The 13,965-nt window shown below is 35.2% G+C and overlaps 1 protein-coding gene across 3 annotated transcripts in view; it reads left to right on the forward strand.

The window, feature by feature from the left end:
- Window positions 1-13,965, forward strand: part of sorcs1 (sortilin-related VPS10 domain containing receptor 1) — a 218,114-nt gene that overhangs the window by 69,376 nt on the left and 134,773 nt on the right. The window lies entirely within an intron of this gene.

Below are 13,965 nucleotides of genomic sequence, written 5' to 3' on the forward strand. Positions count from 1 at the left end.
CTAATTCAAGTGTTTTCATGCAAAGAATAAAATTGTTATTACACTGATTGTTGTTAGATTTTTAATTATATTATTATACAATATTATTAATTTAATTAAAACGCTCTTTTAAAGGCCAGTGAAAGCATAGGCTACTGTCAGTTAAGTCCTATTCGGACGCTAATATTGTTTCTCATGGGATCGTCCGGTATTTTAAACATTTACAGGGGTAAGTCGGTGATTTTAGTGCCGTCCGAATCCATAATATCAGTGTTTTTCTCACCAAACCCGCGTAAAAATCCCTGGCCAAATTAGTACCTTCTGTTTTTTGACAAACAGGTCGTGTGGTAATTTAATTGCCGTCTGAATCCACATCTCTGAGTTTACAAGAGATTCAAAATTCACGGTTTAAATCCTTTTTGATCACTGCCGAGCACCGTACACAAGATGTAAACTTTTATTACTGAAATTCTGGAAAGTATTTACAAGAACAATATTTCATCGCAGCTCCACCTCAGCGAACAAAAATGGGAAAGAGAAAAAGGCACGTAAATTTTTGAAAAGGTTATTGTGGCAGCAATATATGTTACAATTTTAAAATATGTAGGCTAGGCTATTATAGGCTATATATTTTTTATAATATCCAATAATCATAATAAATTGCAATTTCAACTATTTCTGAAGTGCTTCATTTATAAAGATCACCGCTTTCTCACATAAACAGCCCCTGCACGAGAGAATAATTGATTCTCGAGCCATCCATATCAAACAATTCAGCACCATCGCCACGGACAGCGCCGGGTAACGTCGCACGTAAGAAGGTATATCTTAAGCAGCTTCCTAAGGTATGGTTCGGGGAACACACTTAGGAACATAAACAACTTTGGTAAGATATACCTTTCGAGCTTTCTTAGCGCGCTAAGAGTGAGCGTTATCGGGAAACCGGGCCCAGATTATTACGCCACTATAGCACTACTACAAAGTATGACATTACCCGTTTTTGGACATATACATTAATTTATACATTAAATCAGCTACCATTGTCCACAGTTTATGAAATGAACACGCGCCATCCCGCGGTAATGTGTGTGCAAAACTCTGCAGAGTCACTTTATTTCGACATCGTCTAATAATCCAAATGTAGTTGTATAAGTTACTATTATACAAACCAAAGGACAGACAATGATTTTCGGGCTACAGATGGCAGAAATAATGCTTGTCTCTTATGTTTTTGTTGCAAAGATAGCCTAATTATGATAATAATAGTCATTTAAATTAAAAATATCTAAATAAAATCATGTTATATATATGTGGGTTTCCGAATGTTTGGAATCTGTCATTATTTCTTCAGTTCGGTTGGGTGACACTGAGAACTTCAGTTCTCTTTCCTTTTCTAGCATGCAAATTAATCAGCAATGCATGTTTTGTGTGCACAAGATTTCTCTCAGCTTCAGTTCGGTACTGAAAATCAATGGACATGTCGTGTGCATCGTCCACGTTTTTTTTTTTTTTTTTTTTGTGGTCTACACAGGGCATCAACATAAGTGCGTGACCACACATTAGTTATGTCTGTGAGCTTGCTTTATTCTTTGGGCTCCTTTATTAAGGACGATAATTCAAACCGGTGTATAGGCTACTTTTACACTTCCCTTTTAGCCAACCTTGGTTCCTTGCACAATACTACGTAAAGACCTCAAAAGTTTTTTTCCATAGTGAACTAGGGCTGTCGCTAATGATTACTTTGGTAATAGAGTAATCGGTCGATAATTCTGACGATTAATCGAGAAATCGGTTACTTTTTTTTTGGTAATAAAAATAGACCTAAGCGAACAATAGCCTTTAAAGCAAGTAATCAAATGGTTTTATTGAACAACACTGTTAAAATACATAATGTAATATACATAATATAAAACTGCAGCGATACGTACAACAAGCTACATAATAAAATATTTGCAGATTCAGGGTTGCTTTTAGCGATCAAATGAATGTGAAGATCTAAATTATAAAAGTAGCAACCATCATCATCCCTCAATTTTTTCATCCCGTTAATGTTTAATTCATCAACATTAATATGTATATTTGAAAGTAAGTACAAATTAGGTAGCTGCTCTTTTAATACAGATGAATAAAATGTGGAGTGCACGAGACGAGCGCTGTCCCAAAGAGCGGCGTTTTCCTTGCCCTGCATTTTAAACAAAGCACTTAAAGGACAACCTGTCTAAATTCCTTGATCTAGCAAGAAACATTTGCAATGTCTAGATGCATTTGGTAATTGTCGTGCAAAAGTCTAAGTTTCACTGATGCAATGTTTTATTCATCACAGAACTGTGTGGCTTAGAATATATTTAGCAATTCAGCTCCAGAGAGAGAGAGAGAGAGAGAGAGAGAGAGAGAGAGAGAGAGAGAGAGAGAGAGAGAGAGAGAGAGAGAGAGAGAGAGAGAGAGAGAGAGAAGCTCTTATTAAGAGCACCATGGGAAGGCTGCTACCTGAAGCTCTGGCCTTTTGCTCTGCTCATAACCAGCTTCCCTTTCCTTAGACCAAGACTGACATTAGAGAGTCAACAAAAAGGCCAAATCTGGCATAACCTCCTCAATAACTGCCAGACTCATTTACATATGCGTTTTATAACAAGCCTAGTCAGCCTTGTTTGTGGCTTGTGCTTTTTGTTGCTGGCACAGAGGCGAACACCTCCAATTTCACCACTTATGCATGTATACAACACAACACAACGCATTAAATCTTTATTAAGTGCCACAGCCCTGTTGCGCCGCTGCTTTTTATGCATCCCCCTTGTAAATTGGAAGTCAGTTTTAGTTAGATCATAAAATCACAACATTTCACTGACTTATAGTACAGCCAAAAACAGTGTTTTTGTTCATTTGAGAAGATCAGTTATATTTCGGTTTTATTTTAGTTGTTTGCAGATGTTAAAATAAAGTCCTTACAAAGCAATCAAACATTTTTTTTACTTTATTATGCTTTTATTTTATTTTTTTTATTTTATTTTATTTTATTATTTTTTATTTTTTTTTATTTATTTTATTTTTTTTTATTTTTTTTTTTTTTTTTATTTTTTTTTTTTTTATTATTTTATTTTATTTTATTTTATTTTATTTTATTTTATTTTATTTTATTTTTTTTATTTTATTTTATTTTATTTTATTGCAGTTAATGCAAAATGAAAAGTGTGTATAACAGTATGTTGAAACCTTAGGGTCGCAGAAAGTAAAACAAATGGCCCATAAATATTTAACTACTCACATATACAAATATATAAACAGACAATGTCATTATTTTCAGTACGATGATATTTGCATTGAGTGTAAACAGCTTCGGGTTCAACAACTGCTTAAACATACATTACTTTTTCTTTTTGTTTGTTTAATAATAAATGAAGAAAGCCGCCCGCTCCCTCGGGTATGAGTACATACAGTATCAAATCACTGCGTCTCTAGGGAAGGATTTGAGAACTGTGCATGTTCTTGTGATGCCATGAGGCAATCAACATTGTCATGATGTCATTTTCCAGCTCTAGAGTGATTAGTCACGTGGCATTTACAGCTCATTTGATTGGTAGATCATCCAAAGGTTGCTTCATTTAATTTGTGTTTATATACACACGCACACTTATACACACTAGTGTCAGTAGAAGATTTCAAATTGCATGCCATCCAAGCAGCTGCCTATTGAAATGAATGCTAACAGATGTCTCTCTCCTGTGTTTTTCTTCTTTTTCACAAAACAGATTTATAGTTTGTGTAGTGCTCATCAGACTTCACCTCCCCGTCTGCCTGTCTTCCTAAGTTTCACAGTCTCTCTCTTCATTTCTCTGTTTGTCTCCACCTTTGCCTCCATTCTATTTGTGCTGATTCCAGCGTAAAGTATCAGCATTAAAGTGCTCCATTGGTAAGCCTCTGGCAAGCTTCCTGGGCCTATTCTCCCTGACATAGACCCCTTTAAAAGGCTCCTTTTATAGTGAGGCTGGGGAGATGCAGACAGGACTGTGTGTTTGTACAAAAAAGAGAGAGAGAAATGAAGAGACAAAGAATTAGACACAGATAGATGAATATGTGAGATGGCGTTCCCGAATAGCACGTCAAATGAAATGTAATCAAATCAAGGTATGAATATTTTTAGTGATGTGACGTGTTTTGTGTGGATGACAACCACTGATATTTGATTAGTAGCTCTTTACCATGTTTATCAAGAGTTTTAGTCAAAATTTCCCCCTTTACTCCAAACACAAAGTAGCATTCCTAATGTATATTATTCATTAAAAATGGACCATGAATCAATGCTTCCATGAAGAACCTTTAACATTCATTGCACAAAAGGTTCCTTATAGTGGAAAAAGTTTCTTTGAATTATTGAAATGTTCTTCAAACTATGAAATGGTTCTTTTAAGAAATGTTAATTAAAAGGTTATTTGGGGAACCAAAAATGGTTTTATGCCATTGCTACAAAAAATAAAAGGTTAGTTTTAAGTGTGAAAAAATGTAGGGCCCTATTTTAAGGATATAAGCGCATGGTCTAAAGCACACAGAGCAAGTGCACTTAGGGCGTGTCCAAATCCACTTTTGCTAGTTTAACAACGGGAAAAATGGTCGGTGCACCCGGCGCATGGTCTAAAAGGGTCGTCCCTATTCTCTTAATGAGTAATGTGTGTGTTTTGGGCATAATGTGCATCATAGTCTCATCTCATTCCCTTTAAAAGCCAGTTGCACTCGCACCGTGGCGGATTCGCTATTTACATGGTGGAATTTGCAAATGGAAAGACTGAACACGTCTCCAGAGAGGAAACGGATCTGCTCGTGCGCGAGGTTAAAGCGTGCAAGCAGCCCATCTACGAGACAAGCCGGATTCCACCATATCTTTATGTACACAGTAATAATCTTTTACATTGTAATCCTTTTACTTTTAATATTCGGCTAGTTAGTGTGCTGCTGCGTGTCCCTGTGTGTGTAATAAGCAGAGTGTATATGCGTTGTGGACCCGCGCACATTACTAACACGCTCTTTAAATTAAAAAAAAATAAATAAATACGGTGCCATTGACTATAGACCAGGTTTTTGTTGGTCAATGGTGCAGTCTATTTCAGTTGCCTCAAAATAGCAATGCGCCAACAATGCGCCAGAACACACCTCGTTTTCACACCTTGCATTTGCTATTTAAAGAACGTGGCGCAGTACGTAAAAATGATAACTGCGTCAGGCTGAAACTAGCAAAAAACACTTGCGCATTGCGCCAGGTGTATGATAGGGCCCATAGAATCAGATATAATTAAATATCTTGAGGAAAAAGAAATATCTTGAAGAAAAAAAGCATCAAAGCGTCCAGAAAAATCAACGTAGTCATGACATTACAAGGTATATGTAGTTTTGCACTCTTTTGCTGCAATGTATTGCAAACCATTCTGATTGGCTGTGTTATGTGATTGTATCATGTCATGCCCTGTCCTCACAGTCCTTGTGGATACAAAAATTGCTGGAATTGCCTTGTTAGAACATGGTGGTCTATATTTGTACTATTTGTACTAGGTGTATTTTTTTTTTCTTTTTTTCTTTTTTTTTAAGCTTTTGTAAACTTTTGACTTCCAAATCAAAAAAAAGAAAAAAAAAGGTTCTGTTTACCTCCTAATATATATTTTTTTTAGCATTTTAATTTAGAGTTAGGCTATTTTAATATATCAATAACAGTTTATTAATACTATTTTATGTCATGCTGCGGCCCCCTAGTGTGCTCTGGTCCCTTGACAACCAGCGGTCTATTTTCAGACTGATTTGCGATTGTGATTTTTAACTACATTAATCATCAGGTAGAGGCTCCTAAGATGGTTGCATTGTACATTGACTCTTGTGCAGCTGACAGAAATCAAGACGTGCGCTGAATGTCATGACAAGGGTAAAGTGGCTCTGATGCAGAGAACTAACCTTGCTAGCACTAATACACTGTTATAAATAAAGATAATATGTTTTACAAGAAAATACCTAGTCTTACAATTTCATGTTTAATTCAATATTTTTCAATTGATTTTTTACATATATTTTTTTTCAAGTAGATCCTACACCAAATGTTTTTCATTGTATGTCCTTTTGGAAATGTAGTTGCAAATTGATAGTGTGCAGTTGTGCTGTATTGATTATAGAATTATACATTCAAATAAGGTTGTGATCTGACTCAGTGTTACTATGACAGTACATTACAATTACACATTCTAGAATCTTTATTATAAAGCAGTGTTATGAGGTCGCTTGGAATTAACATTCAACACCAACCGGCATTGTAAAAAAGTAAAAGTGTGCACATGTGGCGGTCTCGATAATTACCCATTAGGCTTTGGGCTATTTTATTTGATTTAGTGTTATTAGCGGCTATATGAGAAGCTTTAGCGTTAGAGCAAGTCATTGTGTTTTCACTGAGCATGACTTTAGGTAAAGAAATTAAGCCATCATAACCAGGTTTACCATCTGTCTGTGTCATTCACACTTACTTGCATTACAGGTTATACTGCATTTGGGTGAAAATGACTAAAATTACTATACATTTCTTCAAGGACATACTGTATTATCCTTAATATTTACCAGTATGTGTATGCAACAAATTCCCATGCTAAACAGTTTTCCCTTTAAGCCTGTCATAGGCCGCAGGTGTTGTGCTGATGTGTTTGAAATACACTTAAGGCCCCCCTCTTGAAATCTTCTTCGTTGTTATGGTTTCAGGGGCTTGACTTAATTTTTCACTGACAGCGCATTCATTTTTAGGACCTGCATAAACCTCTGCGGCTTCTCCTGAGATGTACATGTGCACTAGGCCATCTGTTTATACATAAATACTTTTATCGCGTCACATTAAACACTATTTATTCAACCTTGACCATCTCAACGCGTTCCTGTGGCCATGGGCATTATGCTACTGATGTACTCTTCCTTTGACTTCTTTTCTTCTTCTTGTTGTTAATGTTCTGTAGAATGAATGCAAAAACTTCTCAAAAGCGCGTCTTTGCTGTTCGGAGAAGTTTTCTAGCTTTCTTCTCTGGGTCATATTTCAGGGTTTGGAATATAGATGTTTTGCAATGCAATGTCTTCCAGGGTTTTCAATTGTGCCTGTCAGTTTAGGAATTCAAAGACTAGCCATTAAAAACCAGATGTGAACGTAAATGAGATGACGATTCAAGCTGAACGACAATTATGAGTGGAGAGTCACAGCTGGTGATTTGGATGAGAATCTTCATTCTTAAGACAAAGAAGTGTCAAAGAATCATGAACATGGTGGGTTGTGCACATTATCTGGGTGAGTAAAAGGTGATGTAAAGTATGTTTGCTTTATTATAGAATAGAATGCATATAAAGTCCCCGCTAACTGACAGACATCGCTGAAATAGAGAGATCACTCCTGTCGCTGTGACAGCCCTAGACTCTAAAAATAGTCAAAAAGTGTCAGCGCTTGTTTAGCTAATCAGAAAACAACAGAATCAGAAACACTCTTTGCCTGTGAATCATTTCAAACATTTGGGTTTTGCTGAGATCCAAAGATGTCTATAACACATGGAGTGAGTTATCCATTAGCATTCCCAAACAGTGTTGGGGAAAGTTACTTTCAAAAGTAATGCATTACAATATTGCATTACTCCACGAAAAGTAACTAACTGTGTTACTTAGTTACTTTTTTTGGAAAGTAATGTTACGTTAATTTTGTGTTACTTTTTAGTTTGTTTGTTTTTGATTACAAAAAAGTAATTTTTTGCAAATGTAAAGGCCCTTTCACAGCCAACAAACCTCAGGCTTTAGGAAATTCACGCCTGTACAGTAGAGGGCGCTGCTCAAACAAACCTTTCAGCTGTGCTGCCATTCTGGATTGCAGAAGAACAGGAAAAAAATTAAAAATAAACACAAATGTAATATTTACCTAAAGTCTTTTTTTGCTTATTAGTATGGTTGAATTGGATCATTGAAGGTAAGCAGCAAAGACACTGGTTAATAAAGTGAGATTAAATACATAAAGTATATTTGTGTAATTTAACATATTTAATTATTGCAGGTTTGCATTTCACTGTTTTTATTAATTTTGAGGAACACTGAATTTGTTTTTGTGCTAGTCCTTGCCCTTTTGAAGCGAGAAAAGCGTCTTCTCGACATGTTGACAACACTAACCAAACTCTTCCAGGCCTCTGCCCCAACTACAGTGTTTGAGGGCGGGGCGAAGTAGAAGTTGTTCGCCGGGAACCAATGAAAACCATAGGTGTTATGCAAATTTGTTACATTGTTTCATAGTTATGTAACAAGAAGTGCGACTGGAATTCAGAATCGATTCTTTCTTTTAGGATGCAATAACTCTATTTGTCATCCACTTTGATCTTTGAAGATCTTTTACGTTCACAAACAGCTATATTACACACTACATGAAAGGTAATAACCCAAAAAACATAATAGGGGCACTTTAAGTACACTCACTGTGTTGCCTTTGGTTTAAATAAGGTGTTGGGAATGTTAGGAAATACTGTCTCTGTAGGCAGCTAACTAGGTTTTGCTACGCTCCAAGAATCACACTCTTTGTACTCTGTCAAATGCTTGTTGGACCAGGGCTGTGGAAGTAAAACGGATGAGAGTTGGACAGATGAGATATGAATGGTTGACATCTGCACAGTAATATATAGCAGGGAATTGAAAATTGCATCTAAATGGAATACTAAGCCTGCTAGGAGCAAGATCTGCTGAATTCTGACCTTGTGTTTTACCGTGGTCATTGAGAAATAATGAGATACCTGCTATGCGCCGGTCACATCTGATTCTTAGCGAAATGGCACCTAATACAGCTCCATAAGAGGAATTTCACGGAGCGGAGAAATTTGCCATCGTGGCACAGAAGCGAATGGAATAAAAAAGGGCAAAAGAGAAGGGAGGAGTTTTGGGTCCTGTACATCTTTATCATAGATTGTGTGTTTTAAATAGGTTCACAGGATAGTCAAGCATGTTTTCTAATATTCAGAGCACAATCTCATGGTCAGACTATTCATTATCTCAATCCTGGTGAAAAATGGCAGGGTCACTAATAGGGCAGTGCAATATAATCACAGTGCTGGGTCAGGTTGTTCGAGAACAGTGATTTTGAATTGCTTACTTATATAACAGCAGCTATCATATCTGCCAGGCTGCATTTGAATGGATGCTCGCTCTGATTTAGTGAGCCCTGATGCTCAAGGATACATTATCTATATTGATTACATCAATGTAGATGGCAGTCACTCAAAAGAAGCATTATCTTGATAAAAACGTGTGAGGAAAAACCCTCTTAAAGTCCAGAGCTCTGGCACACGCCCAGAATCGTCCAGTCACACAGACCGACACAAAATGAGAACATAAATGGGACTTTAAGTGCATGTTACGGCAACAAATTATGCCACAAAACTCCGCTCTCTGAATGCTGCGATGACAATGCTTCAGTTTATATAGCATTTCAATGCACAAATTCATGGCCGGGTCAAACCGCAAATAATTTTCGCCGAGCGGGTCTTTTAATGCAAATATATTCACAACATTAAGTAAAGGTACGGCATTCAAAATGACTGTTCGTGATAGAATTCGTTCTATTTATGTCTTTTCACATGTCTGTGCCTTAGACGAGCATTAATTGGTCCCTGTTTTACGTTTTTTCCTGCATAATGAAAAAATCTGCTCATTATTTCTGTCCTCTGGAGATTAATTTATGGAATAATGTGCTGAAATTTTATATGAGGTCACAGGGTTAAAATTGGGAAATACATGCTGAAATGACCCGGGAATATAGCAGGAAATATAGCAACACTGATTTCAGATCAGCACAGAAATTCAGTACAAAGAAGTTCATACAAAGAATCTTGCTTAAGACTATATATATATATATATATATATATATATATATATATATATATATATATATATATATATTAGTGTTGTCACGATACCAAAATTATTGTTTCGATACCGATACCAAGTCAAGTATTGCGATTTCGATACTTTTTCGATACTTTTCCTGAAAAGGGAGAAACACTCTCAAATATCATTGCTGTGCTTTATTTTAAAACCGGGACAACATTCTAATCATATAACACACTAATAAATGAACATATGAACAGCAGATATATTAAACATTTGAACAAAATATGAAATATCAAAATATAAAAAATAAATTAGAGCAATGACATTCAAGGTAAAAAAAATATATAAATTTAGCAGCATTATCTCATTTATCATAAGAAACATAAGAGCTTTATCTTGATTCTGAACTTTGAATAAAAATATGAACAGCGATTATATTAAACAATGTTTAATATTGGTAACATATGATAAAGCCACATTGGTGATATATTTGACGTGGGGAGAGAGTTGTGGAAGGCCTATACTTCATGTTAAACATAAATATATAGCAGCAAAGACAACGTCGGCAGTGTTGACGGCAAAATAGGCTACAGAATAATTCGTTCTGTATTCAGAGGTGCAATATTTGAAAATCGATAATATTTTTTTAAATTACATTTATTGTATTTATGTCAAAACTTTCAAACATCAAAATGTCATTTATTAATATGTATTTGTGTCAAAATGACATAGAAACATCTTTTCCTATTCTATTTTGCCTGGAAACGCTTCCAACACGCTTCTATTTCTAGCATGCACGCGTTTTCCGCGCGTCTCGAGCTTCACCCAGACGCGTGTGTCACGCAGTCAGTTAACATGGGAGCCGAAATAAAAACGGACACGACACGCAGCCAGTGTGTCGCCGGCCATCTGGAACGCGGTCATTCTTAGAAGTATCGATACTAATAAATTAAGGAATCGTGACGTTTTTAATTTCCGATTTACTTTTGAAGTATGGGTGCACCGTGCAACAGAGCAAGGTAGGCAACGTACTTCCATATGTCACTCCTCGCGTCATCTTTTTCTATGAGTCGTGGACCACTTGTGCTCGCACATGCAGCCATCTCGCTGTAGTGTTTTGTCACATGACACTGACAGCGGCAGGTTCTTTGCTGCGTGCGTCAGGAAAAAAACACAGACGTCCATAGGGAGGCGTTTTTTTTTTTTTTTTAAGTATCGATACTGATAAATTTAGGTATCGTGACGTTTTTAATTTCCAAGTACTTTTGAAGTATCGGTACACCATGCAACACTAATATATATATATATATATATATATATATATATATATATATATATATATATATATACAGTATAGACTATATATATATATATATATATATATATATATATATATATATATATATACGGTATAGACTATATATATATAAAATATTATAAATATATATAAAAGTTTGATTTATTAAGGTAAGATTTTTTTTATATGTATAACTTACTTAGTGTCTTATAACTTGCGCAACTTAGTGTCTTCTGCAATGCTAAACCTTTCAGCAAAAGTTCTTTCTTTGAAAAGTTTTGCTTGCTTTTTTATTTCATTTGTTTAAACATGTTGTATAATGCAAAGACATCCATACATTTTTCAATAAGCAGCGAACAACTTTTTCTGACTTTTATATAAATATATGTTTCAGCCGAGGTAACCATTCTAAAAACTTACTTCTGTAACATCTCACAGACTTTTTGCGGTTCTCTTCCAAGCATCAATTTCCCCTGATATGACCCTCACATCCGCACTCTCTTTCATAATCACACTCCCTCCAGCATCCACTTGATGAGAGCGCAGAATTGCTGATTCCCACCATCGCAGACTAGTGTGGCCCTGCATGACACCACTAGATGACCAAGCATCAATGTTCAGCCAGAACACTCTGGATTGTCCTGTTATTTTCATGTCGCATACAGTCTGGCATGACAGTAAATGGAAGGGAAGGGATCTTTAAAGCAATGAGGGGGTCTTCTCTGATGGACCCTGACGGATACATTCTTCCCTCGGATTCTGACTCTATTTCTGAACATCAATACTAAACGCAGCATCGCCTGCCACCTGACTCCGATGGGAATGAGTGGAGAAGGGAAGCAGATGAAGAGGCACTCGCACAGCCTCACAAGATGGTGCAGCTGTGTTGTACATGTGCTGAACAAGACAGCCGCAGCGGCAGAACTTGTATGATGTCTCCAGGCTCATGGATACTGCAGACAGACAGAGAAGAGAAGAGAAAAGGAAGGATCTAATAGCTCAGGAGAAGAGAGAAGAGAGATAAAATGTATTTTGAAGGGGTAGATCAGCCAACAATTAAACTTTTGTCATCACTTGCCCTTGTTGTTCCAAACCTGTGAGTTTCTTTTTTTCTGTTGAACACAAACAAAGTTATTTTAAAGAATGTTGATAACCAGACAGTTGACGGTAGCCATTGACTTTCATACAAATATTTCTTTTTCCTATATGGAAGTCAATGGCTACTGTCAACTGTTTGATTATTGTGAAAGACTCGGGATGTTTTGGCCGAGAAAATCAAAAGGATGTGACAGTTACACACGCTCCCGAGAGTCTCTCTTTCGTTCCATGACACATGAAACAAATGCTTATACAATGTTCAGGATAATGTCGAAACAGCCATTTTTAACTGTACTGTCAATGTGTCATGCAAAGAAAATGGATCAATTCAAACTCTAGTCTCACATAACCAGACCTATCTAGTCTATAGTCTCAAATAAACCTTTTAATCAAACTATCATATTAGTGTGATTTTAAATTACCTCATCTGTCGACATGATGCAGGTGAATTGCAAAGCTGGTGCAAACATATCCACATATCAATGATTAGCTAAAAATGTTCTAAGAACATTAGCATGTATTGTTCTATAAATGTTTTCAGCGGCTAGTTTTAGTTTTGTTCTCAGAATGTTCTTTTAAAAGTTTGGAGAACATTCTTTAAAAACATTATTAAAATGTTTAGTAGTAACATTCTTTTAACATTATTCTCTAACGTTCTTAGAAAGTTTTCAGCGGCTAGTTTTAGTTTTGTTCCCAGAATGTTCTTTTAAAAGTTTGGAGAACATTCTTTAAAAACATTATTAAAATGTTTAGTAGTAACATTCTTTTAACATTATTCTCTAACGTTCTTAGAAAGTTTTCAGTGGCTAGTTTTAGTTTTGTTCCCAGAATGTTCTTTTAAAAGTTTGGAGAACATTCTTTAAAAACATTATTAAAATGTTTAGTAGTAACATTCTTTTAACATTATTCTCTAATTTTCTCAGAACGTTTTCAGCGGGTAGTTTTATTTGTGTTCCCAGAATGTTTTTTTAAATGTTTAGAGAACATTTTCTAAAAACATTATTAAAATGTTTAGTAGTAACATTTTTATAACATTATTCTCTGACGTTCTTATAATGTTTTTAGCGTGTAGTTTTATTTTTGTTCCCAGAATGTTCTTATAAATGTTCGGATAACATTTTTTTAAAAACATTATTAAAATGTTTAGTAATAACGTTCTTATAACATTATTCTCTAATGTTCATAGAACGTTTTCAGCGGGTAGTTTTATTTTTGTTCCCAGAATGTTTTTTTAAATGTTTAGAGAACATTTTCTAAAAACATTATTAAAATGTTTAGTAATAACATTCTTATAACATTATTCTCTAACGTTCTTATAATGTTGTAAGCGGATAGTTTTATTTTTGTTCCCAGAATGTTCTTTTAAATGTTCGGATAACATTATTTAAAAACATTATTAAAATGTTTAGGTGTACCATTCTTACAACATTATTCTCTAACGTTCTTAGAAAGTTTTCAGGGGGTGTTTTTATTTTTGTTCCCAGAATGTTCTTTTAAAAGTTCAGATAACATTTTTTTTTACAACATTATAAAAATGTTTAATAATAATATTGTTAGAACATTATTTCTCCTAAAAGGTAGGATAACATTCTCTAAGAACACTCTAAAAATGTTTTGTGATGATGACCTTCTATAAATGTTTAATCATAACATTTTTAGAACATTATCCCTTTATTCTTATAAAGTTTTTAGCAGGAAGTTTTATTTTTATTCTTAGAACGTTCTTCTAAAAGTTA

Source organism: Abramis brama (genome assembly GCF_963993115.1).
Source record: "Abramis brama genome assembly, chromosome: 2".
In the NCBI taxonomy this organism is placed as follows: Eukaryota; Metazoa; Chordata; class Actinopteri; order Cypriniformes; family Leuciscidae; genus Abramis; species Abramis brama.